Below are 27952 nucleotides of genomic sequence, written 5' to 3'. Positions count from 1 at the left end.
CACAAGATATAGTGCTGAGTCACAACTGTTCCATGACTGCTTGTGAATATTCCTTGCCCCCATTAAATTATCCTGGCATGTGTGGCAGGATCTGCCATCAAAACTTACAGAGACGACTGAGGGGCACAGAACAATACAGAATGAAATCCTGCTTTATGGCTCAACTCTCTTACATACCAAATGGGAAAAAGCCACCTCAAACAAATACATATGCACCACAGCTACTCAATATTAAACAATCTCATATCTCTAAAAACAGAAAACAAAAAATATTTCCATTTATTCTTATTATAGTAAAGGCATCTGCTGATTAAATTCAAAGACAAGATCTACTCTGCTCTTCATACACAGGTGGATCCTATTTTATTTGCAGTACAATTCTACTACAGGCCAACAACTTGCTATCAGGCAAAGGCACAACCAGACAAAACAAACAGGTTGATACTTTAGAGGGATAAAAAGACAAACATAATTGCTTCTGCAGGGGGAAGCCTCCCCTAAATTGACGATATCACCTCATGGTTGCCCAAGCACAGAAAATGAAAATATAAAAATACTTTAAAATCACTGCTAGCATACAAAAAGAAACCATAAAAGCAGGGACTCTCTATGGGGAACAGTAATCAAATAGTTGCAGAACTAGTGTGCTCAATGGGTTGAAACATAGTCTAGTTAACACTCATCCAGGGGTAGGGGAACCACACAGTGCATAAATACACATGACCAGAATCAAGGGCGTGATAGCACAAAACCTCTACGCAGCTTGGGAAATGTAGAGTACAAGGAGCATGCTCATGCATTTCAACAGCATACAGGTGTTCTTCATAATGAGGAATTTTCCTCATCTTCAGTCTTAAAGATTGTGTCTAAAGATGCAAAAAGGCCTTAGTTTTTTATGCAAAAAAAAAAAAAAAGTTCTTTTCATACCAGTTTAGAAATAAAATTATTTTAAAAATGACTTCCGAACACAAAAGACTAAACATACACAGTAGTGTTTAAGACATTAATATTAGTGAGAAGAAGGTGTTTATGTCACTTTGGGTTCCTTCCCTAATTATGTTGGATTAAAATGGGTAAGTACATGTGAAATGAGTTAGGTAACAGCCAAACTGCTAAATTAAGAGTTTGGCAATTACAGAACTTAATTCACAATTACTTACCCATGGTAATCCACCATAATTAAGGCTGGAACTCAAAGTGATGCAAATGCCTCCTTCCCACCCACTAATATTAATGATGTAAACATGGCTGTGTATCTTTAGTCTTCTGCATTTGGAAATAATTTTAAAATAATTTCATTTCTAAACTGGTGTGAAATAACCTTTGGTTTTCTGTAAAAAAGTGTTTGCACGCATAAAGATGCATGCAACACTTTTTTACAGAAAACCAAAGGTTGTTTCACAGCTTCAGACACGATAATTAAAAATTCCATGTTCCTCAATATTACACATTGAAAAGGTCTGTCACACACAGGGTTGCCAGATTTCTGACTGGCCAGGTAGGGACAAACAAAGTGAAGACTTAAAAAAAAAAAAAAAGGTCTTTCACTGTAAGTGAAGACTAAAAAAAAAAAAAAAAAGGTCTTCCATGCCAGGGTCTTTAATGCAGAACATCAGAGTTCCGCATTAAACAAAAATAGCTCTGTGCTTATTTTTTTATTTGATTAGCCCGGGCCAATCAAAAATAAATAAACATGGAGCTGCTTCTGTTTAATGCGAAACATCGCAGTTCCACATTAAACAGAAGTAGCTCTGTTTTGCGATTTTTTGATTGGCCCGTATACCAGTATAGGGGCCAATCAAAAATTGCTAAACACGGAGCTACTTCTGTTTAATGTGGAACATCGCAGTTCCGCATTAAACAGAAGTAGCTCTGTTTTGCGATTTTTTGATTGGCCCGTATACCGGTATACGGGCCAATCAAAAATTGTTAAACACGGAGCTACTTCTGTTTAATGCGGAACTACGATGTTCCGCATTAAACACAAGAAGCTCTGTATTTAGCGATTTCTGATTGGCCCGTATGCCAGTATACGGGCCAATTAAAAAAAAAACAAAAACAAAGCGGAGGCTGCCCGGGATTTAAACCGGCAGTGTGGGACTCGGGATCAGGCTGCTGATCTCGGGACAGTCCCGCCCAAATAGGGACATCTGGCAACCCTGGTCACACATTCATTACCAACAACATTTGTAGGTAATATCCTTGCTAAATAATTCTGAATCGTATTAATTCATCAAACAACACATTTAGACCATCCTGTGAGTTTCCTGATTGAAGCTGTTAGCAAGTTTTAGCATGTGTTCTATACTGTGCCAGTTTTTTCCACATTATGAGATGGACCGTTTCACATTTTGTTGAAAGAATGTTGAGAGCTATGTTCAATATCACACTAAGAGTTAACTCAAGTGCAGACTGCCTACTCATGAGCAGAAAGGATCACAGCAAAACAGTTTGTGTGTACCTTCATAAAACATGCATTTTATGGGCTAGATTCAATAAAGCGTACACCAAGTGTACACGATATGTATTCAAGAACATACCTACCACCTTTTTTTTTCTGCTTTCTAGTCACTCAGAATGATTACACTAAGTGTACATGTAGTCTACACTTTGTGGTAACCTTTATTAACCCCTGTCAATATTTAAAGCTGCAAGAATATCAGTAGGAAAACTAAAATTAGGTGGAAGAAGGTTTGAGTTATGTTTGCATTACCTGTTCACTGAGGATGGTGTACACTTAGTGTAGGCGTTAATGAATCTCCGGGATAGTCTTTCCTTCTGAGAAGGGATTTTTCCATGTCAAACAGCAGGTTTAGGGTAAAATAAACTTTAAACATGTGTGAGTATGACTCAGGGAAGCTTGCAACACACATGAAGGGGCACTGCAAGACACTACAGATGGAAGTAAACACCCAAAGACAAGCACATATTTGTTTGCATATAACTGTGCATGTCTTTTTTTTTGGATGTCAGGCTTAACATTGGTACTCTAATGAGCAACAACAAGAAAGCCGATCACTGGTGTGTGATTCTGGTAATGGTGCACAAAACATGACTGAGACTGAACTATATTGGGGATTTCCTTTCTCCCTAAGATAGTGGGATCTTAGAGTTGATATACATAAGAAATAGTGGGTATACAGGGTGTAGATGGGTCTTGCCCTCCTGGGAAGAAATATATACTTTTTTTGGTGGAAATGATCACTTTTGAATGCGCTTTTGTATTTCTGTGTTTCCAAGGTTTTACAACTGCAGATTTGTAAGGCAATCACAGAACCATCAGAATTCTCATTAGGAAGCCTGTTTTTTTTGGTACTCTGTACAATGACAGAACAGAGACTCTAGCAACTATATAGAGCTTTGCAGATGTGCACAGTATAGTATGCTGTACACACTGCACTTTATCTGCACTATGGTGGCATTTTAAAGTTTATTAAACTTTTATTAGTATACATTATGCTCTTAATGTGCTATTTCATATCAATAATTTAGTATGCAGCCCACAATGCACTTTGCATGTCCAGGGTACCATGGTCATTACAGCAACTGACAACAATGTAAAGCATGCACCAGTGGAGCAGGACCATAGTTACTGGAATGCATGTACATACGGTGCAGTTCATGAATCACTTTGTCTCACTGCATATACTTGTTTACCATTGTTTACATCTAATTACATGTAGAGAATCTGTGACCTGAGTCAGATTCCTAACACTAGAAGGATCAGTGGATGTAATGCCACAATTATTTGTTAGAGTCTGTGTGTGTTTGCTTTTGTATGTACTGTGTGCTCATATACCAATGCATACAGGCATGTTGCAGAATGGGCATTTTTTAAATGTTCTGAATATTACACTGCATATGATGATGCAAAGTCACGTCCTGTTGTGCAACATAGCCCTTCAGAACACTTCTTAGGGGAGGGAGTGCCTCTTTGAATGATTTTACATGTGTTAGTATATGTACGTGTCCATTTGGCTACACAGCTCAAGTTCTCTGCAATAGTTTGTAGTTTTACCTACTGTCAACTGTTCAAAGCATTTTATTCTGCTGGGTGCCTTTGCTTGAATGCGTGCTCCATACCTCGATATGTGGTATGCAGATGCACTGCTGTTCTAATTAGTCTGCTTTAACAGTGTATTTATGAAATGTGTAGACCTATGGTGTGGGAACACTTCCATGCACTAAGGACTAGTTTATGAATCTCATCCTTCTATTTTACCTCATTCCCTTCAATGGAGAAACTGAAGACAAAAGTAGCATTGCTCATTGAAATCTCCACACCCATTGACTACATTGTCTTGTGTATAGACACAAAGTCATAAAATATCGGGATTTGCAGGCAGAAATGAGAGCAATGTGGAAGAAAGATACCCAGACAGTTCCAACAGTAGTAAATAGAAGTTATGTCCTTACCATAACGTTCCATGTGGAGTGTTCATCTCGCCTTTGTTCTTACACATGAGTTCGGAGCCGATCCTCGGCTCCGTGACGGCCTCTTGCAAGCTCTGCATCGAGAAGAAGCTCGAGACAATCTAATACCCACAATCCCCCTCTGCCTTTACCACAGATCTAGTTTGCAAGCAAACCAATCTCTAGAGAGAGCACATTCATGCTTACATCACATATGCACAGAAATAAGAGTCTATACATAACTATATATATAAAAGAACAAATAGACATATATATATACATGCCAACTATGTACACAACATCTGCAAAGCAGAAGCAGAATGCTCCCGGCCAGGCATCAAAAGAACGTTCTTCTTAAGGGCGGGAGGGTGGGAATGTAAGAACAAAGGCGAGATGAACACTCCACATGGAACGTTATGGTAAGCACATAACTTCTATATGTGATAGTGTTCAATCTCGCCGTTTGTTCTTACACATGGGTAGCGTCCCTAGCTCCTTGTTCCTGAGGAACTCACGGAAGGGCGTTCTTGAGCACAGTGGAACCAAAGGTTGCTCTGTCCCTAGAAGCCTTGTCTACCTTATAATGAGAAATGAATGTATGTGGCTTAGACCAAGTAGCAGCCGCACAAATAGCGTCTAGTGGTAGGCGGGCTGCATGAGCCAGAGATGTAGACACTGACCTTGTGGAATGTCCTTTGGGTTTGTGTAAGAGAGTTAGATTTGAGGAATCATAGACATAGATTATACAATCCGTTAGCCACTTAGAAAGAGTTCTTTTGGTAACCGCTAGTCCTTTCCTGCTATCAGCAAAGGCCACAAAAAGTTGATCAGTTTTTCTGTGATCTTTTGTTCTATCCAAGTAAAATCTTAGTTGTCTGTGAACATCTAATTTGTGCAACATATACTCCATTTTGTTGGAGTGATTTTTGAAGAAGGTGGGTAATTCAATGGACTGATTAATATTGTTAATAGAACACACTTTAGGGAGGAAGGATGAATTAGTTCGAACAGAAACTCTGTCAGAGTGAAAGATCAAATAAGGGTGCTTGATGGAGAGAGCCTGAAGTTCAGATACGCCTAGCGGAAGTAATGGCTACCAAAAAGAGAGTCTTCCAGGACAAAAATTTTAATGGGCAAGAAGAGGCAGGTTCAAAAGGGGGGCGACATTAATTTAGATAACAACAAGTTTAGACTCCAAGGTGACGTAGGAGATCTGACTGGTGGTCTAATATGAAAAACCCTTTAAAAAGGCTTTACAAAGTCTGTGGGCCATAACAGGAGCCCCACATTCTTCCACATGGAAATTTGAAATGGCAGCCAATTGAACTCTTAGTGCAGCAGGAGAAGCACCCTGATGGAATAAGTCCGTTAAAAACTCTAATATTTTATTCAAAGGAGCTATAAAAGGATCCACTTGCTGTGTATTCGCCCAGAATACAAATCGCTTCCATTTACTAGAATATGTTTTAGTAGTGGAAGCTTTATGAGAAGCCACCAATATATTCGAACTGCTGGCGAAAGAAGATCAGACCTGGCTAAGTTGGGAATTGGAGCAACCAAGCTGCTAGATGGAGGGACGGAGCGGGATGGGGAGCCCCTGACGAGTGAGTCAATAGATCTGGCTCTGGGTCCAGAATCCAGGGTCCCCGAATGCAGTGTGTCTTCAGGAAGGGAAACCAAATTTGACGAGGCCAGAATGGGGCAATGAGGATTATTGTCCTGTGAAGGTTTCTAGCTTTCTGGAGAAACTTTGATATCAGGGGAAATGGAGGAAATGCGTACAGGAGTCCCGGGGCCAATCGTGAATCAGTGCGTCCCTGGGGACTTCCCCTGGAGGGTAATAGGGCAAAGTAGCTCCTGCATTTGGCGTTCATTGGAGACGCAAACAGATCGCAGGAAGGCTGGCCCCACGTCGCGAAAAATCCTTTTCGCCACTGACTGTTTTAGGGACCACTCGTGCGGTAACAGAATTGCTCTGCTCAGCCTGTCGGCTATGACGTTGGATGACCCGGGATGTGCGTTGCTATTAGAAAGCGCCCCGTGGACTCCGCCCACTGCCAGATTCTCATGGCCTCTCTGCATAGCTGATAGGACTTGGTTCCCCCTTGCTTGTTTATGTACCAGACTACCGACATGTTGTCCGTCTGAACTGCAATAGTTCCTAGAGGAAGAAGGGGAGCAAAGTGTTGCAACGCTAGAAACACTGCCCTCAACTCTAGAACATTGATGTGCAGATTGTACTCCAAATTGGTCCATTAAGCCTTGGACTGTCTGTCCCTGAAAGATGCCCCCACCCTATCAGGGAAGCGTCCGGGGTCACCGTAACTGTAGAGGTGGGTAGCACAAATGGTCTCCCCTTGGAAAGGTTGCACGTTTGAAGCCACCAGTTTAGATGTGTCTTGCATGTTTTCGTTATAAGAATCTCGTGTGTTAGAGGTAGTTGTTGAAACGACCATTGTGCAAACAGTAGCCATTGTAGGACTCTCATGTGCAGCCTTCCCAAGGGTATTGCAATAAGGGAGGCTGACATGAGTCCCAAAACCTTCAGTACCAGTTTTGCTGGAGATTTCCTTGACAAAAGTAGAAGACGTATGTGAGTCTGAAGTGATAATATCCTTTCTGGGGGAAGTCTTAGAATTAACTGACGTGTGTTTAATTCTGCTCCTATGAACAAGATATTTTGTGATGGCTGAAGTAAGGATTTTCCGAAGTTTACGGAAATTCCTAGGTGAACACACAGTTGAAGAGTAAAGTCCCTGGCCTGTAATAGTTGACGCTGGGTGGTGGCAGAAAGGAGCCAGTCGTCCAGATACGGAAGCACCTGGAATCCTTGGCGTCTCAAGTGAGACGCTACCACTGCCATGCATTTGGTGAAGACCCTGGGGGCTGAGGTCAGACCAAAGGGCAGGGCTCGAAATTGAAAGTGACTGGCCCCCAGCCGGAAGCGCAAATGATCTCTGGATGCCCTGGCCATTTTGATGTGGTAGTATGCATCTTCTAGATCTACTGAGCACATCCAGTCGTCCTTCTGTAAGAATGGAAGGATCGATTGAAGCGTGACCATTCGGAACTTTTCTTTCCTGACGAAGGTATTGAGGTAGCTTAGGTCCAGGATGGGCCTCCAGTCCCCTGTTTTCTTTGGAACTAAAAGAACCTTGAGTAAGTCCCGAATCCTTGCTGGTCCGCTGGGACTGGTTGGATGACTCTTTTTCTAGCAGCTTTGAAATTTCTATAGCTGCTGGCTCTCGCAGATGGGGCGGTACATCTGGGAGTCTTTTCTTTGGAATGGGATAGGATAGAAAGGGTATGTTGTAACCTCTGGTAACCACGCTTTTTACCCACTTGTCTGTAGTTATATTTTGCCAGGCCTGAGGGTATAAAGCTAAGCGACCCTCGACTGCCTCCAGAGCAGGACAGTCGGGCCTCCTCTCAGGAGTGCTGGAAAGGTTTACCAGGGAGTGTATCCCTGTCACCTTGATGTTGCGGAGCCCCTCTGCCGCCTGGGCGGCGTCTTCCACCTCTGCCCCTCCTCTGCCTCTAGAGGGGCATCTCCCTGTGTGCCTGGGAAAGATCCTTGGGGTTTTGAAACCACATTTTCCACCACGTTGCCCTTTGGGGTACGGTCTGGTTGGGGTGGAAAAAACGGACTCCGACAGCAGACAGAGTCTTTCCCTCCTGTTCACACCGGGTAAGGGTCTCCTTTACTTTGGGGCCAAAGAGAGTGGCACCGTCAAATGGGGCGTTAGTAAAGGAAGACTTGAAGGCTTCCAAAGGAACATAAGCGCATCCAGGATTGTCTGCGAAGAGCAATCGCTGAAGCTGCTGCCCTACTCGAACCTTCGGCTGCGTAGGAAATCAGCCTCATGGACGAGTTCACAATGGATATAAGGGTATTAAGTTGCGCTGTCACTTTCTCTGAGACAGCCGCATCTGTAGTACCCTGGAGGGTATCTCCCAACTCTTTGACTAGATCCCTCTGTAGACGTGTAAAATGGGTCAAATAGTTCAGGGATCGCATGGAAAAAGCCGCTGAACTAAAAATGCGCTTCCCGTACCTATCCATCGTCCTAGAATCTTTATTAGTGGGATGGACATATGAGGAAGACTCTGACATCTCCTTTTTCGTGGCCGCTGCCACCACCATAGCGTCCACTGAAACTCCTTTTGTTAAGTAGGTCTTGTCCTGAGGTGCCGTGATGTATTTATTGGGTTTCCTTGGGACTGGTTCCACTGTGTCAGGAGCCTCCCACGCCCTTCGAGCAATTAGTTCCATTAATTCGTCGAAGGGTGGAGTGACCCAGGAGGAAGAAGGGCGAGCACCAAATGCCTTCAGCAAAACTGACTCATCCTCAGAAGGGGGAAGGGACTGCCAGTCACCTCTCTGTTTCAGGATCTCCAATATGTCCGAAAAAGAGACATCTTCTGAAGGTGACTTAGGGGACCATTCTGACTCATCTAAGTCAGTATCAGATGTCAAGGATTTTTGTGGAGAATCCAAGTGTCTCCTCTTACACAATCTTTTCCTAGGGACTTCTTCGTGGGGAGCATCCGAAGAAGCCTCCGAGGAAGAGGGGGCACCCTCCAGGGGTGGCTGAGACACTGGTGCCCGACGCTTGGATGTGGCCGTGGGTGCAGAGGAGGATAATGGCCCTTTATGGGGAGGAGAGGTTGCTTCCACTGATGTGGTTGTCTGGGTAGACAACACCTTCCTCATTAGGTCGAACGCCCCCGGGTCCCGCATCGAAGAATCTCCCGGTTCCGAAGAAATGGGAAGAATCCCCGAAACAGGCACCGAAGGCATCGACCCCGAGGACGGAGCCGAATCGATCCGCGCCGAGGCCCCGAGGGGAAGAGTCGGAACCGAAACGTCAGTTCGACTCTCGGCCCCGGAACCAAGGACAGATCGTCGGCTCCGAGACTCCAGTATCGGGTCCGACGGAGTCGAGGTGAGAGGAACAGACCGAGAAAAAGACGGTTCTGGACCCGAGGGCTCCACAATCAGAAGATCAGCCTCTTCCGGCTCCAAAGACTGAACAGGTCACGGAGGAGGAATGGATGGAGACACTGGGAGGCCTTCAAGTTTCGACACCAAATGGGTGGAAACCGAAATAAGTTTGGACAGGGCCGAATGCTCCAATAACTTCTGCACCACACGATCCACATCGATATCGGAGAGTTTGGAAGAAGAACGGGTCGAAGGAACCGAAGATGGAGCCGACCTCAATAAGGTCGAAGGAGGGAGCTCCATCACCGGTTCCAAGACTCGAGGCTCAGGAACCGATACCAGTTGAACACTCGGCCCCGAAGTCTGTGGAACCGGTGATCTAACTTTTGCTGAAGAGCTCGGAGCCGATGACTTGGGCTCCGACGTCTTCGATTCCTTAGAGGATTTCGATGCCTGGTCAGAAGCATCCAGAGCCTCCTGAAAAGAAGGTTTTAATAAACCTCTGTCCATGAGTTTCCTGCGCCTATCTGTCATGACCCTCCCACTAAAAGAGTGACAGATAGAACAGTCCTCTTGCAAGTGGAGAGGGCCAAGGCAGTAGACGCAGGAACTATGATTGTCAGTCACTGACATTTTCTGGCCACACTGACAACACTTAAATCCTGATTTTACCTTATCAGACATTTTACAAGAAAAAGACAAGTCCAGTATTATAGTCAAATCCGAAAAATTAGTGTCAAATCCGATTTAAATGTCGAATCCGGTTTAAATTTAAGAAGGGTTGGTAGGCCCCAAAAAACTCTAACCGATTAATAAGATTAACGGTACCGAGAATTTAACCCACTCAACACACAATCACTCAGTATATCAAGTTATCCTTCTAGTATTAAATAGAACAAAAAAATCCAATAAAATATAACAAATTAAGTTATATCTTAACTTTAGATGCTCGAGCTAGCTCCCAGCGATGTGAACGCAGCAGCGGCAAACTAGATCTGAGGTAAAGGCAGAGGGGGATTGTGGGTATTAGATTGTCTCGAGCTTCTTCTCGATGCAGAGCTTGCAAGAGGCTGGCACGGAGCCGAGGATCGGCTCCGAACCCATGTGTAAGAACAAACGGCGAGATTGAACACTATCACATCAGCAATAGGTCTTGTAAAAAAGAATCTACAATTGTATTTAGATATGTTACCAATACATGTAACTCCATACGAACTGCAGAAAGAGTCATTAGTGGGCACATTGCGGGTGCTGCAAAGAGCACTTCTGGTTAACATCAAAGATTGAAACAATACTAATTTCATGAACTTTAATTGTACTTTGACTTAGGAATGGGGTCCATTCCCGTCATGCTATTAGAAACCCAAAAGATTTGGAGAAATTAAGAGAGAGAAATTTAAGTTTGCTAACTTCCAATAGTTATATCACAAGATTCTTGATGGAATTAAGTCATATCCTCACAGTTCAAACAAATGTTCATATCTCTAAAACCATAAGTGTTACTAAGGAAGTATAAATGGCAAATGTTTATCTCAAACGTATCTTTCCAGTGGTAGAATTCATTAGCTCCTAGTCTTGAAATGGATTTTGTTGACCACAATAAGCAAAGTAAAAAAAAAAAAAAAAAAAGTTATGTACTTACCATAACATTAAGTCTGTGGTGTTCATTTTTATTTTTCCTCAACTAATGGGATCTGATCTGATCCTCAGACCTGTCTCAGCCGTTATACTAGCTCGTGGCCTCCAACAAACTCTCGAGCCCCTTCTCTACCCATAATGCACTACCCTTAACATCTCTCATATTTTGTCTGCAGTTTCACAGGAAGACTATAATGATATGCCATAACTGGAGTTCAACACAAAGGACATAGGTGTCCTTGAAGTCTCTCATTCCTCCAGAAGTCAGTCATGAAAAATGGTGTGGGGGTGGTGGTAGGTGTGAAGTTGAGAAAGAATGAAAATGGACAGCACAGATTGAAAGTTAGGGTAAATACATAACTTTTTTTATCTGATGATGTCAATTTTCACTCATTCCTCAACTAATGGGACAAAGTCCCCAGCTACCTAAATTCCTGGGTGGACTCTAAGGAAGGATATTCCTGAGTAAGGTTCAGCCCAAGGCTGCTCTACCCCTTGAGCCCGGGTCTAATTTCTAATGAGTGATAAAAGTATGAGGATTTGACCAAGTTGCCGCCACACATATATCATTCACAGAAGCTCTAGACTGGAACACAGCAGTTGTTGTCATAGATATGGTTGAATGAGCCTTTGATGGTTTTGGTAAGGGGAGATTCAATTTGTTATAGATAAACAAAATGCAATCTGTCAACCATACAGCTAGAGTTACCTTTGTAAATGATTCGCCCAATTTATTAAGTACAAAGGAAACAAACAGCTGATCTGTCTTCCCAATCTCTCTAGTTTTGTGTAGCCATAAATGTAATTGTCTATGAACATCCAGTAAGTGCAGCATATATTCCCCTTTATTTGTAAATTTTGGAAAGAATACTGGTAAATTAATGGATTGGATGATGTTGGATTCTGATACCACCTTAGGAAAGAAGCACTGGTATGTAATGTGACCCTATCCTTATGAAAAATCAAATATGGAGGCTTAGAAGATAATGCCTGAATTTCTGAAATTCTTCTAGCAGATGTAATTGCAACTAAAAAGATAGTTTTCCAGATCAGAAATTTAAGATCACATTTAGCTGCAGGTTCAAAGGGAGAATGAATTAAGGCTTGCAGTACCAAATTTAAATCCCGTGGTGGGATGGGGTCTTTATAAGGGAGTCTTAGCAGAAGAGTATTTCTCAAAAAGGTCTTGCACAATTTAGAGGAAGACAATGAAGAATTCTGGAATCTCATATGAAAGCTAGAGATTGCTGTGAGTTGAACTTTAGTAGTTGATGAATAAGTGCATTCACTGAATAAACTTGCTGAAAATTCTAGAACAGTTTGAATTGGAGCTCAGAAGGGGTCTATCTGATTTTGCTCTTCTCATTAAACGAACATTTTCCATTTACTTATGTAGAGTTTCCTCGTAGGAGGTTTATGGGAAGATAAAAGTATGAAACGAACAGGGGAAGAGTGCATTGGTTGCCTAGCTATTAAAGGAATTGGAGAAACCACACTGTTAGTTTGAGATTTGAGATATCTGGGTGAACCATTTCTGTCAGGTGAGACAGTAGATCTGGAAATGGATCCAGAATCCAAGGTGGATATATGACAAGAGGCCAAAGGAAGGGAAACTAAATCTGTCGAGGCTAGTAAGGTGCAATGAGGATGACTTTGCTCTTCAATGGGGCTGCTTTCTGAAGGAATTTGGGAATTAGGGGTGTTGGAGGATACGCATACAGAAAACCGGGGGGGGGGGCAATCATGGAGTAGAGTGTACCTCGGTGATTTCCCCATTATGGGGATCAGGGCAAAGAAGCTACTGCACTTGTTGTTTAGGGAAGATGCAAAATGATCACAGCAAGGCTGGCCCCACTAACTGAAAATCATTTCCATCAATTTGTTATTGAGAGACCACTCGTGAGGCAGTAAGATGGATCTGCTCAGTTTGTCTGCTACCACGTTGGACTTCCCTGGAATATGCACTGCTATTAGAAAGAGGTTGGAAGATATCGCCCACTGCCACACTCTGAGGGCTTTTTGACATAGAGGATAAGATTTGGTCCCCCCTTGTTTGTTGATGTAACAAACTACTACTAACATGTTGTCTGCCTGGACTGCAATTGTCCTGAGAAGAAGAGAGTCTTGGAATGCCTGCAACACCAAAAGCACCACTCTCATCTCCAGAACACTGATATGCAAGTTGGCCTCTTTGGGGTACCAAGTGCCTTGGAATGTTTTCCCCAGGAAATAACCCCCCACCCAATCTGGGAAGCGTCCATAGTCACCATGACCTTAGGCTGATGGAGAATGAAAGGATGACTTTGTAACACCTGTTGGGACAGCATCCATGAGGAAAGGCATCATTTGCATATCTGAGTTATTCTTATCTTAAAGTTATGTTGGGCTGCTTGTTCAATGGCAGTTTTTTAGCCCAGAGACCTCTGTTAATTATCCAAGAAAGGTTAGTACCTTTAATCCCCCTTTGAACTCGACATTAGAGGCTTTTTTAAAGGTATGTGAACATGATATTTACTCCATCTTTAATGAACCAAATGTTCATAAGTTTTATAATTTGTCGTATTCTAAGTATAGAGCTTTACAAGAATTAAGAAATCAAAGTAACATACGTATTTGGCCAGCCAATAAATGGGGAGCTGATGTCATGGACAACAGCACCTACGTTTCTAGCATGAAAGAACTTTTGCCAGACACTCTGACTTACTGTAAAATTAGTAAGACAAAGGTGCTCACTATTACTAACAGCATAATGATTTGTATGACCTACTGATGTGTGGCCTTATTGACTATGGTCTGTATAATTATCTACTAGTTGCTGAACCTGTGATTCCAGTTGTACATGGCCTGCTAAATATTCACAAAGACCCTCTAAGACCTCCTACATGCCCCATAGTCTCTGGATGTGGCTGGCTATCTAAGCTCCTTTCTTCGTATGTTGTGAGCAAACCTCAACCTGTATTAACTCAAGCACCAGCTGTCCTAAAAGATACTGAGCATTTTCTTACTACACTATATGACACAATATGGCAGGACCTGATGCATCTCATTATTATCTTGTTACTTTAGATGTTCAAACGTTATTTACAGTAATACCTAATGTGGACGATGTTGACATGTTAATTTTTTTTTGACACATTATAGTAAATACTGTCAGAATACTATTACTGTTATTTGCTCTCCCTTGGAATTAATACTTGAGTTCAATTAGTTTATTTTTGAAGGTGAATTCTGCCTACAGAAACTTGTTGAGCAATGGGGACACCCTGTGCCAATAGCTACACTGGATATAAAAAATGTACATACCCCTGGTAAAATACCAGGTTTTTGTGATATAAAAAATGAGACCACAATAAATCATTTCAAAACTTTTCCCACCTTTAATGTGACCTACAATTCAATTGAAAAACAAACAAATTTATTCGGGGGAAAAATATAAAAAAATAAAAAATGTACAATAAGCTGGTTGCATAAGTGTGCACACCCTTAAACTAATACTTTTTTTTAACTAATACTTTGTTGAAGCACCTTTTGATTTAATTACATCATTCAGTCTTCTTGGGTAGGAGTCTATCAGCATGGCACATCTTGACTTCGCAATATTTGCCCACTCTTCTTTGCAAAAGTGCTCCAAATCCATCAGATTGTGAGGGCATATCTTGTGCACAGCCCTCTTCAAGTCACCCCATAGATTTTCTACTGGATTTAGGTCGGGGCCATTCCAAAACTTTAATTTTCTTCTGGTGAAACCATTTATTTTGTTGATTTGGATGTATGCTTGGGGTCATTGTCATTTGAAAGGTGACATTCGTCTTCTTCTTCAGCTTTCTAGCAGATGCCTGAAGGTTTGTGCCAAAAGTGACTGGTATTTGGAACTGTTCATAATTCCCTCCACCTTGACTAATGCCCCAGTTCCAGGTAAAGAAAGGCAACCCAAAGCATGATACTGCCACCACAATGCTTCACCATGGGAATGGTGTTCTTTTGGTGATGCAAAGTATTGTTTTTGTGCCCAACGTACATTTTGGAATTGTGGCCAAAAAGTTCAACCTTGGTCTCATCAGACCATAACCCATTTTCCCACATGTTTTTGGGAGATTTGATGTACTGTTTTCTAAATTTCAGCCAGGCCTGGATGTTTTTCTGTGTAAGAAAAAGGCTTCCATCCTGCACCCCTACCTCACAGCCCAGACATATGGAAAATATGAGAGATTGTTGTCACACGTAGTACACAACCAGTACTTGCCAGAAATTCCTGCAGATCCTTCAGTGTTTCTGTAGGTCTCTTGGCAGCCTCCCTAACCAGTTTTTGTCTTGTCTTTTCATCAATTTTGGAGGGACATCCAGTTCTTTGCAACATCACTGCTGTCCCATATTTCCTCCACTTTTTGATGACTGTCTTCACTGTGTTCCATGGTATATCCACTGCTGTGGAATTTTTTTTGTATCCTTTGCCTGACTGATACCTTTTAACAATGAGATCCCTTTGAAACTTTGTAAGCTCTCTGAAAACCGTGGCTTTTGCTGTAGCAGGCAACTAAGTAAATGTCAGGAAAATTCTGTTAGGACAGCTGAACTTTCTTTGAGGTTAATCAAAGTCTCTTTAATCGATTGCAGGTGTGTACCCAAGAATACTGAATGGTGTAATTAAATCAAAAGGTGCTTCAACAAAGTATTAGTTTAAGGGTGTGCACACTTATGCAACCAACTTATTGTATGTTTTTTTTAATTTTTTTTTATATTTTTCCCCTCACAGCTTTGTTTGCATTTCAATTGAACTGTACAGGTTATAGGTCACATTAAAGGTGGGAAAAGTTTCAAAATGATTTATTCATTTTTTTATATCACAAAAACCTGGCATTTTAACAGGGGTGTGTACACTTTTTATATCCACTGTATGCTAACTTGGTTTTGGCACATTGGAAAGAGGATACCACTTTCACTGATAATATATATGCTGCATATATTAAATATTACGGTAGATTCATTGATGACTTATTTATAGTATGGAGTGGTCCTCAGGGAGCCCTGTGTGATTTTATATGTTATCTGGAGAGTAGCACAAGCTTCCTGAAATTCATCTTGAATTATTTTTTGGAAAGGATTGATTTTCTAGATGTAATAATTAGTAAACATGGCACTGGAGGCCTAAATACAATGCTATTCAGGAAACCTTGTTGGAAGAATGGGGTGCTACACTGTAGTAGCAGCATCTCAGGCATATCTATGCCAACATAGTGTAGGGTCAGTCTGTGTGTGTTTCTTTGTTACACAATGATGATGAAATGTTTGAAACAGCACTTTTAACCTTTTTAGTGAATTCACTAACAGACGTTATACCTCCAATGATTTGCATGAACATCCAGATATTAGAAAGGATAGGAAGGCTAGATCAGTCCCTTACTATTCATCTCAGAGGAGGAAACCTAGTATATGCCTGCTGGAGTGGCTACCATCTCTTTCCCCAAACTTATTTTTAGATATTCTAAAAATGTTAGTTTATTTTGTGGTGTTATAAGAAGGAAATGGCCCATTCTCCTATCCGATGATAATGGCAAAGCTGTAGTGGGTTCCAAACCTAGTTTTATCTTCAGGATAATTTGTCCTTAAAACGCCTTCTCTGTTATGGGAGTCGGAAATGTGGACAAGCCCCACATCTGATAGACTAGTAACCTTGCCATGTCGGAACTGCAAGGCTTATAATTTTATCAGTGAGCAGAAATATTTTGTTCATCCTGTAACTGGACATAAATTTAAAGCATGGTTTTATGTGGACTGCAAAAGTTCAGCTGTGATTTACATAGCATTATGTCAGGATTGCTCACATTTTTATGTTGAGAAACCATCAGACAACTAAGAGTGTATTTTGGAACACCAAGGTGATATACATAGAAAGTCTGATTCCAATGCTTTAATGAAACGTGCTATTATTTTTGCAGGTCATGATTAACTTTTCTTTTTTGGTTTTACAAATTATCCACGACAATGTTAGAGGTGGTGATTTTAATAACAGGATAGAGAAAGCTGAAACTAAATGAATTATTGCACTACAAATGCACACAGCACCTGGTCTTAACATCACTGTCCCTTTAAAACCTATTCTTAAGGAGCATAAATTATCACACAGCTAACTGTGTTTGGTGCTCACAATTGGTATTGTAAAATTATTTAACGCTTCTTTATATAAGGTACATTTTTAATGTGTTTTTATGGTTTGATGAAGCAGTAGTAAAGTTAAAACGCTTATCAGTAATAAAGAATTATATGTGAGTTTGTTTTTGGTGTGGTCCATCTATTTTTTGACTTTGGTGTTTTCATTTGTGCTTGACCCACCTATTCACCACTGACGTTTGCTATTTTTCTTTTTATCCTTTCTTCATTGACATGGGTTGAGAAAGCATTGACCATTGTGCTGCTAGCGTTCATTGTAAAATTCTCATGTAGAATCTTGCTAAAGATACTAAAATTAATGCCACTGACATTGACCCCAGGGCTTGCAGAATTAATCAAGCTGAAATTCTGGTACGGCAAATTATTTTCCTGACCTGAATCCTTATCGTTTGCACTACTGATAGTGGAAGAGAAGCTACCATAGCTACTGTGTTGAATATTGCTCCTATGAATTCTAATGTTTGGGCTTGTTGAAAAGAAGACCTTTTGTAATTTATGGTTATTCAGAGATGTGAACAAGTCTGTAGCCCCTGATCTCATGTTTCTATTAGTCGATGCCTGGTTGGGGCAGTAATGAGCCAGTTGTCTTACATGGAAACACTTGGAATTCCTGCAGTCTCAGGTGAGCTGCTACCACTGCCATGCATTTGGTGGGCACCCTGGGGCTGTGGTGAGGCCAAAGGGCAATGCTTTGAACTGACAGTGACTGGCTCCCAGCTGGAAGTGTAAGTACCTTCTGGATAGTTTATTCATCTTTATGCGATAGTAGGCATCCTGAAGATCTATCAAGAACCTTCAGTTGTCCTTGCCCAGGAAGGACAGAATGGACTGAACCATGGCAATCCGGAACTTAATGTGTCGAACCAACTTGTTCAATACACTGGGATCCAAAATCGGTCCCCAGTCTCCTGTTTTCTTTGGCACTAAAAAGAATCCTGAGTAAGTTCCAGATTCTATTTGGTTCTTTTTTCTAGCAGCTTTTGGATTTTTAGTGCTGCTGCTTTCCTCTGACTGGATAGAACATCAGGAAATTTTCTTGACAATGCAGGAGGTAGGGAAAATGGAATTATATAACCTCTGGAAATAATTCTCTGCATCCAACTGTCTTTTATTATATCTAGCAAGGCTCTTTGATGCAGAGATAAGCGACCCCCAACTGCCTCCAGACGTAGGCAATTGGGCCTTCATTCAGGAGTGTTGAAAGGGTCTGTCGGAAAAAGAATCTGTAGACCCTCCAGTTTTGCGGGCCTCCTCTACCATAGGGGCATTAGCTTCCATTATTGTTCTCCTCTCTACCTCTGGGGGAACTACCTCCATGTGTGTCCTGAAAAGGAACCCGAGATTTTCTGAACCACATTTTTCGACCTCTCTATTGATTCCTGGAAAAGGTCCTTTGAGGGATCAAAAAATGCTTACCCATCGCAGAGAGGAGTTTTCTGTCTTTCTCACACCAGGAGAGTGTGTTCTTTACTGTGGGGCCACACAAAGAAGTGCTGTCAAAGAAAGCATTGATGGGCTCCACAAAATCACAAACGCGTATCAAGGCATGCCTACTAATGGAAATACTTGAACCTGCAGCCCTTAAGGTACCTTTGGTAATTGAAATACTTGAATCCACAGCCCCTGAGGCACCTTCTGCAGCTTGCGAGATAAGCCTCATGAACGACTTAGATATACCTTGTAGGGTAGACAACTGAGAGACTATTGAAGATTGAGCCTTAGTTATTTCGGTTCCAGAAAGAGATTTAGATAGCTCTTTAATCAAATCTCTTTGAAGCCTTGTAAAATGTGCCAAATAGTTCAGTGATCTGAGTGCAAAAGTCACTGAAGCATAAACACACTTCCCAAATATGTCTATCACCCTAGACTCTGTAGTAATAGGATGGACAATTGAACACTGCTCAGTGAGTTCTTTTTTTGTAGCTGCCACCATAACCATGGCATCTACTGGCACCCCTTTCCCCAAAATTCCCTGCCTATTAGTGGAGCCAGAATCTGGTCTGTTCTCTTGGGGATTGGCTCAATCTTCTCAGGTTCCTTCTAAGCCCGCCTAGAGATCCAATCAATGATCGCATCAGTGGGCACAGTCTCCCACGAGGTAGATGGGCCAGTCCTAAAGGCTTCCAGAAATACTGATTCCTCCGAAGGGTCATGGGAAGACCAGCCACCCTTCTGCTTAAGGATCTCAAGAATGTCTCCAAATGAGACGTCGTTGGGTGGTGACTTTGGGGACCCTTCTCCTTCACTGAAATCAGTATCCTCAGTGAATGACTCTGGAGGAGAGTCCAAGTGCCTCCTTTTGTACTTTCTCTTCCTAGGGACTTCCTTGGTGAGGCGGTCCGATGAAGTATCAGAAGAGATTAGGCCACCCTGCTGAGTAGCCAGGAAGTTTTGAGCTGGCTATCCCTGAGGGGTAGAATGTTGAGGATCATGGTGCAAAGTCATCAGAGAAGCAGAGGGTGGATCTGAAGGGGAAGGACCCATCTGACCTGCTGGACCAGATAACACTCTCTTCACAACCTTAAAAACAGATCGCTTCTGAGAGAAGGAACACAATTGAGCCAAGAAAGCGAGTTTCTGGCTCGTTGCCTCCCTCCTCCCCAAGATCAATCCACCTGAGGCGGAAGTTGGAGCCGAGCTGTCCAGTGGCGGAGCTCTGAGAGGAACAGATGGCTCTGAAAACCTCTGAGTCGACTCCATCCTCTCGGATCTGACAGGGATGCTTCGTCTCTGAGAGTCATCCTGCTTCGAGGATGTCGGAGCTGGTGCACTCACAGTAATATTTGGATCTGAAGATGCTGCTCTCTTCAGATCTGAACGATACAGACCTGGAATACTTGGAGCAGAGGAATCTAAAACCACAGGTTGGATAAGAGAAGGAGCTGTAATGGGTGGAGTAGAAGATGATCGGACTTCCTGACCTGAAGGGGTACGAACTGTCAAAACTTCCATCTGAACTTGCTCCGTGAAGAAATTTCTCATCATCCTCTCCACATCTGCTTCCGTGAGACTCACTGAGGAATATAAAGATAGGGACGGCGATTTGGGGTGCCTGTCTGAAAAATGGAGAGGGCACTCTGGATGGGACTGGATCCAGACTTGGAGAACAGGTTGTCCTTGGCAAAGGTTTTGGATCCGAGTGTATAAGACACAAAATAGGTTTGATCAGATCTGATGAGGGTCGGACTGTAAGTAAGTTCGGATCCAATCTCTTTTTCTTCTTTCTTGGTTCAGATGAAGAAGAAGTTGGAGAATCAGAAGGGCTGTCTTTGGATTTGTGTTTCGGGAACTGAACCCCAGTAATGGCCTCAGAAAAGGAGGTTGGTAGCAAACCTTTTAAAATCAATTTGTTCTTCCTGTCAGCAAGTGCGCAAGGGTTGAACAAATGACAGATACTACAGTCCTGATTTAAGTGTTCCAGACCCAAGCAATATATGCAGGGACGGCGGGCATCAGAATAAGGCAACTTTTGCCCATACTTTTCACATGTCTTAAATCCTGTTGGACCTTTTTCAGACATTTTTTAAAGAAAAAGTTGTAATAAAAGAAGTACTAAAGTAAACTTTGTTTTAAACAGAAAGATAGGGAAAGGTTAAATACCAACAATGGTATTAAAGAGCTACAATAAACTTGTAGATAAGAAAATAAATACCAACTATGATAAGAAAGATAAGTATACTATGTGTAAAAAGGGGATAGGGAAGGAAGGATAGACCTACCAACTATGGTAGGAAAGTTTACTTAAGAATAAAATTAAATATTAAAGATTAAAGAAATAGTCTTAACTAAAGATTTTTAGATAAGAAAAAACAAAATAAGACATATCTCCAACTGTACACGAGAGCTAAAAGCAACCACATCTAGACACAAAAGTGGCAAACGAGATCTGTGAGATGTTACGGGTGGTGCATTGTGGGTGGGGAAGGGGCTCGAACGTTTGTTGGAGGCCATGAGCTAGTATAAATGGTTGAGTTGGATCCGAGGATTGGATCTGATCCCATTAGCTGAGGAATAAATGAAAATATATAACAACAGATTGTTAATTTTTGTAATATTTTGTAAGCTTGCCATGCCTCAATAATCACTCAAGCTATATACATACTGTTCAAAGTATCTTTTCATCCAGTGTGAGCTTTCAATTAAGACCAATCAGTTTTGTCTCCGATACTTAGTTGTCAAGCTATACAGAGATATATAAAAATATGACAATATAAATACTATATTAAGATTTAATCTCTTTTCAGCAGTATTAGACAGATATCAAGTATCAATGCAGCTGTGTTGTCCATCATCTAAGTTTTCAGACAAAATATTTCAGTAGCTTATACATAGCATGGTTTTGCAGTAACAATAAATAAATAAATAAACATGAATATGCAATATTAGATGCCTGGTGGTGTCTCTAGCATGTTCCTAAAGAAATGCCTGGAGGTGTTACTAGGGTTTAATGAGTTTTAATTAAAGGCAGCTACTGCTTCCATTTCAGATACCTACTATACAGTCACATTAATGTGTACAAACTGGATGCACTAACACTGGGATATCACAAAACAAGAAAAAACATTCTCAACTTTCAACCACGTTAAGACACGTCAGTGCATTCTCTTAACCTAAAAATATAAAGATGCGAGGTATGCAGGCTACAAGGCAGGAGTCATCATCTGAATACTCAATGCAACATCAAGCATATATACACCATCTCTCTCAGTTTCCAAGTGTAATAATCAGGGAGATATGATCCAGCTCAGGGACATCTCATTTCAGTAGTCTGAAATCTAAAAACTTAGTGGTAAAGAACTGCTGTGTCCAACAAGATTAACAGACACAGATATATACACAATCTCAACCCAACAGTTGGCTAAAACAAGAGCAAAAGAGACATAACTTCATTCCTTTCCATTTATTGGACAGTTAAACATTGACATAGATGACAAGTGTAGCACTAGAGAAAAAAAAAATAACTGCAAAGCACATCTACTCTGGAAAAGAACAGAGACTAAAAATTGCCATTGAGTATTTATCATTTCTTCTGTTTGTCCAGTAATCCACCATGTGCCATATGCACTCTTGCACCATTCCTTATGCAATGCTTAACTTTTATCTATCTATCTATCTATCTATCTATCTATCCATCCATCTTTTATTGACTAAGCCAGTTGCATCTTTTCAGAGGAAACCTGAGGTGATATTTTTACTACTATGGGAAATGTGGCCAGGGCACTGGGGAACTACCCTACTCTTTTCGATAGGTGCCATGTGATCTTTTACATCCCCCCAAGCTACCACCAAACTCAGGCATACGGGATCTCAGTTTAACACCTCATCCAAAGGATGACACACTCAGGAATACAGTACCTCCCAATGCTGCACTGCAGTGTCAGCAATCCAGTTATGATTGCACTATCCTGGCCTTAGTTCTTGTAAGTGTAATCATCTCCTGTGGACTAAGTGTAGAGAATGAAAAAAGTAGTTACCCACAAATTGTTGTCTGTTTCTAAATGCTCAGATACATAATGTATACATGTTGCAACATACTGAACTGCTATCTAACTTCTTACTTCTGTAACCTACACTAACTTAAAAGAACTGCTCAGAATAAAATGGCTGCCAACCTTAGCTAGGAACTGACATCACATCAGGGATGTTTTACTCAAGCTGAATATGGCTGAGTGAAAGGATACACACCACATACCAAAACACTTTTAGTGAGGTTGGTTAGAGAATGCATTTACCTCATAGAAGTTATAGCAATAATAATGCAGAGAGTTCTCATACACAAACAAACTGCCACAACATCAGACATGCCTTGATATTGGCTTAATGTGTGGAACCCAGGATAACCCTTGGCTATTAATACTATAAACTAAACTTTAATAGTAATCAAATTATTATAAGATATAATACCTATTGTCTAGACTCTTCAGATGTCTTTTCTTGTGTTAAAATGAAAGCATTCATGCATATAGTGTACATATGTTGTAGGATTGTTTTTTGTAGTATTGTTTGGAAACTACCTGTGTATATCACGCTCAAATATGTGTATGAACAATTGTAAAAGTAATAAAGAATTATTATTGAAAAAAAAAGAAAGGCTGTCTCTTGGAAAAAATTAAGAGTATTTTTAAAGAAATGCCTGTAGACTGCATTAAGAGCAGTTTTACTGGAGGTACATGTTTTAATGAAACTGAAATGGATTCTGTTTTATGCAATAAGTTCAATGAAAGGAATGGTTACACAGAGTCCATTAAAGATTTGTATGACCCAATGTAAACAAAGGTACGGAGATCACCATGTCTGTCATAACTTCTCATAAAATTTATTGTAATAAGCTGTACTGATGGGAATTGGTGATGATAACACTTCAGTTTTTCTTTCCTCATGACTCGTGAATTTAGTGCTGTAAATACGCTATTTTGTTTTTCACTGTGTTGCCCTTGTTAACTCATTCCTTTGGAGTTACTGAAAGAAGTTTGTTATAAACCCATATTCTAGTCTGATTTACTGCTGATTTAGTAAGTTCTTGTGCAGAAGCAGAGAATGGGGAGGGAATACATCAAAAGAGAAAACCATGGTTATCTTACCCAATCTGAAAACATGCTAATTAGGATGATGCTATTTTTAATTTGAGCAGTAGTTTCTGGATTAGGAAAAATGGAGGAAAGGCATACATCCTACTTGGAGTCAATGGAAATGAAAAGCTGCCCACACTCCATACCACTTCCAGAAGAAAGAGCGAGCCACATGTTTGGAACGGACTGCATGGAAGCAAAGCAATCAATTATATCCCACTTACTTATGACATGATAAAATAACCAGGGTGTTTAGTTTCCACTCATAGGTTAGGGTTATTTATCTGCTGAGTTTCTGCTAACTGGTTCTGCAAGCCTAAACAATATACTGCAGTTCACTGCAGATTGTGCTGAATGGGGGAAAATTGTATCAGAAGTGCCTTATCATGTAACTGGAAAGATCGGTTGCTCCAATATTTGCTGATGCGTCACATAACTAGTGCTGTCTATACAGAACTTAAGGTGACTTGAAGGTAATATGAAATGAAGTCGTCCTGGAATGCTTTCAAGGCACTGAATACTGCTTCCATTACTTTCAGGTTGATGTGAAGATACTTGTCTTGTAGATATCATCTGCTCTACACTGACAAACTGCTGAAGTGGGTGCCTTAAGAATAATAAGAATTTGTCTGTTGTCAGTTTCTGAGACACAGCTGGAAGGAGACACGACTTTGGAAAGGCTGAATGGATCAAAGCACAAGGAGAACTCATTTTTAACTGAATGGAAGGCTGGAATCGTTTCTAAGGAATGCAAACACTGCTGCCATATACTCTTGAAAGTTCACTGTGATTTTCTCACATGAAGCCTTGCAAAAGGAACTTGGGGAATAAAAAAAATGTTTTATAGCCCAGAGAGTCTATGTATTGCCTTGTATTAATGGCTTGCTGTTGAAAATAAACTGCCATCACAATCTAAGTTTCTAGCTATTTTTTGCAGAACTAGAAATATTTTCATTTGAAATAAGTAAACATCCTCCCTAAAAAAGTCACTGAGGTTGCAGGAGATAGGAATATTTTTTGTAGTTTATGATGATACCCAAGGTTGCAGAAATAAGATATGTCATAGGCATGATGCTCAAACAAAAATAGCAGTTCTAATCAAATAAGAAACAAGTGCTTGAGACAATAAATCAATCACACCTTAGAACAGTAAATTACAAAGAGAGAGCAAAGTTTTTGCCAAGTATGTCAAGTCAAATAGAATGAGTAGTAAAGAACTGTACCATTTGCATTGCATACCACATTGATTATCCTAATAAAGGGATGCTAGCATACCCAGGCTCCAGATTGTCAATAGAGCAGAGTAGGAAAAGATCAGTTTCATTTCAGAGAGGCTTCTTATGTATGTTGATTGTTATTTGAAGTTTTCTGAAATCATCAGGCTGCTACACACAAGTGCAAGTGTGAAAAGTGCATCATAGTGTATATTCTAGAGATGAGAACACCCGAAGTAACAAAAATTAGGCCAGCTCTATTTTTGCTTTATGCTGTACATCTGATCAAGAGAAATTGACAAACGGCATATATACCAGACCCTTAGTCCATGGAAATGAAAAAGTACCTATGTTCAAGTTCATAGGTAAACACTAGGCTAGATGCCATTGTGGCCCACTTTAAACCTAGCCAGTTTCATTCAAGGGCAAGACTCAAACCCTGTACCCTGTGTCTACAAGGCAAACACCATAAACATTATATTAACCCTAACCCCAGTATGGCTATACCATAATGAAGAAGGATGAACAAAAGATCTGGAACTGATTATTTGGAAGCACAACAATAACATTAACCTCTGACATATCTCACCACATCTGTGTGCCCTGTTCAATCACAGCCTTACCTCATGCTATGCCTCTAACGAATGGTACACGGCTACAGTCATCCTGCTTCAAAAAGGGGGAGCAACTACAGACCCTGGGAACTAATGCCCCATTAGCCTGACGAGTCTGGTATACAAAGCTATGGAGCGCATCATCATGGACCTGCTTAACAAAGATATAAGCAATCTCCAAACTCTTGACCCCACACAGTTTGGCTTTGTCCAGAGGAGATCCTTCCTGCTGAACCTGGGTGACTTCTTCGAGGCAGTCAGCAAGGCTGTGGATGAGAGTAAGGCAGTGCCTACAGCCTACCTTGACCTGGCCAAGGCCTTTGATACCATTCCCCACTCAGGTATCATTGATAAACTCACCAAACTAGGCATGAATCCTTACATCACTGGGTGGGTTGCAAACTGGCACACAGACAGGACTTACAGAGTGAAAGTTACAGGCTCCAAGTCAGACTGTCGATCAGTCACAAGTGGAGTTCCACAGGGCTCAGTCCTGGGCCCTCTCCTGTTTGACATCTACTTCTCAGAAGTCCAGGCCAACACAGAAGGACTCTGGTTGACCAAGTTCGCTGATGACTGCAAGCCAGGAGTCATTATCAACTCCCCAAGTGATGCAGACATCCTACAAAAGGGCCTCTCTGAGACCAATGACTGGTGTCAGAACCATAACCTGAAACATAACGCCAAAAAATATGTTATCATCCCCTCTGGAAAAAACTCAGTTCCCATGAAGTACCACTTTGATGGGAGCCCACTAAACACTGTAGGGGCCATAAGAGATCTGAGCACCCAGGTCGACAGCCACATCAGGCACATCTTACAACCAAAGGTTTTGCATCCAGGAAGAAAGAGGTCATCATCCCTCTCTACTCATCCCTCATTAGACCAATCATTGAATGTAATGCCCTGTTTGGCATGTACCTGACCAGTCACCTACAACAGCTGGAGAGGCCACAAAAGTACCTCACAAAAAGGATCCTAGGCCTTAAACACATGTCCTACATGGACAGACTCAAGAAACTTCAGCTGTTCTCAGTCTCTTATCGTATACTTAGAGATGATCTCTGCTTGACTTACAAAGCCATGTCCAACCCAGCCCTACTTGAAATGCTACACCTAAAGAAACCTCAATCCCCCATGCCACACACTCCAGAGATCACAACCTCATTACCACAATTACCAGAACATGCTGGATAGACAGGTTCATCTCCCAAAGACTGCCCATACTCTGGAATAAGCTTCCCATTAATGTCAAGCAGAGCACCTCGGTGGCCCTCTTCAAGAGAAATCTTGACGAGTGGATGGGTAACAGAAAGTTCACTCCAGGGATCATTCCAGTTGCCCTACTGGATATGGGCATTGTGAACTAACATTGGGTGGCACAGTGCTGTGCAATTTTTTTGGGACTAGGCTTGTAAAGGCTCCAGGGCCATTAGCCTAGTACACACCTATGAACGACTTGGTAAAATTTCATGGTATCTAGTTTCCATTCATGGGCTAGTCATTACTTACTTATGAATAGTGTGCTCCTAGTATTGTAGGTGCAATAGCTAAAATGCTGCAGCAACATTGTGCAACTGACAAATCCTGTGGATTTTTTGTAGCACTGGACTACTTGATACAGATGCACTGATCTGCTTTTGGTAAATGCAAGCATTTTGCAGTTGAACGTATGTGAGTCATAATAAATAGTACATGGTTAAGCATAGTATCTATGCTATTCCTTACACCTAGTGTCACTTAGTAAGTCACATGGATGGAGGGAGGGCATTACCAAGAATTATGAAAGGTATTAAGAAATTTATTCTGGGATTGATTGGTATGGCCCTCCCGGACAGAGAGGAGATGTACTGTACTGGTTGGTACTGGCAGGGTTATAAGGGGTAAAAAAAATATCTGTGAATCTATGACATTCTCATATTTGACAATGATCTGCAGTTCAAGAGGTGAATCTTGACATCCATATTAAGAACACTACTTCCTGGGTAATGACTGGAAAGACACGATCATAATTCTTTGTAGTACATGGAGCTTTACCTGCTCTCATGTACTACAAACATTATAAGAAAAAAAAGTGCAGTCGGGGTAAGTGTTCTACATTTAGAAAGCTGTAACACTAACTGCTGTCACACAGAGTGTGGACACCAATGGAAAGCAATAAGAAGCCAGTGAAAATTTCATTCAGACTTACCAAAACAAAAAAATTCACATGAAGCATTTAAGTTGGTTTAGGGGCTTCCTGATGCTCTCCATCTGTGTCTGCTAAGCACTGTTAAGCACAAGACTAGTGCTTAACAGCACTGAAGGGTGTGTTTAACAAGCACCATTCTGATGTCAGAAAAGTATTTAACAAGTATGTCTTTTTTACATATTTCAGAGCATAATCACAGC

General features: G+C 41.2%; 1 protein-coding gene across 1 annotated transcript in view; it reads right to left on the bottom strand.

Moving 5' to 3' along the window:
* SFMBT2 (Scm like with four mbt domains 2) overlaps positions 1–27952 on the bottom strand; it is a 2938510-nt gene that overhangs the window by 342289 nt on the left and 2568269 nt on the right. The gene's annotated exons all lie outside the window — the stretch shown is intronic.

Source organism: Protopterus annectens, chromosome 11.part0, assembly GCF_019279795.1.
Source record: "Protopterus annectens isolate FY-2018-M chromosome 11.part0, PAN1.0, whole genome shotgun sequence".
In the NCBI taxonomy this organism is placed as follows: Eukaryota; Metazoa; Chordata; order Ceratodontiformes; family Protopteridae; genus Protopterus; species Protopterus annectens.
This window is presented reverse-complemented; position numbering and strand designations above follow the sequence as displayed.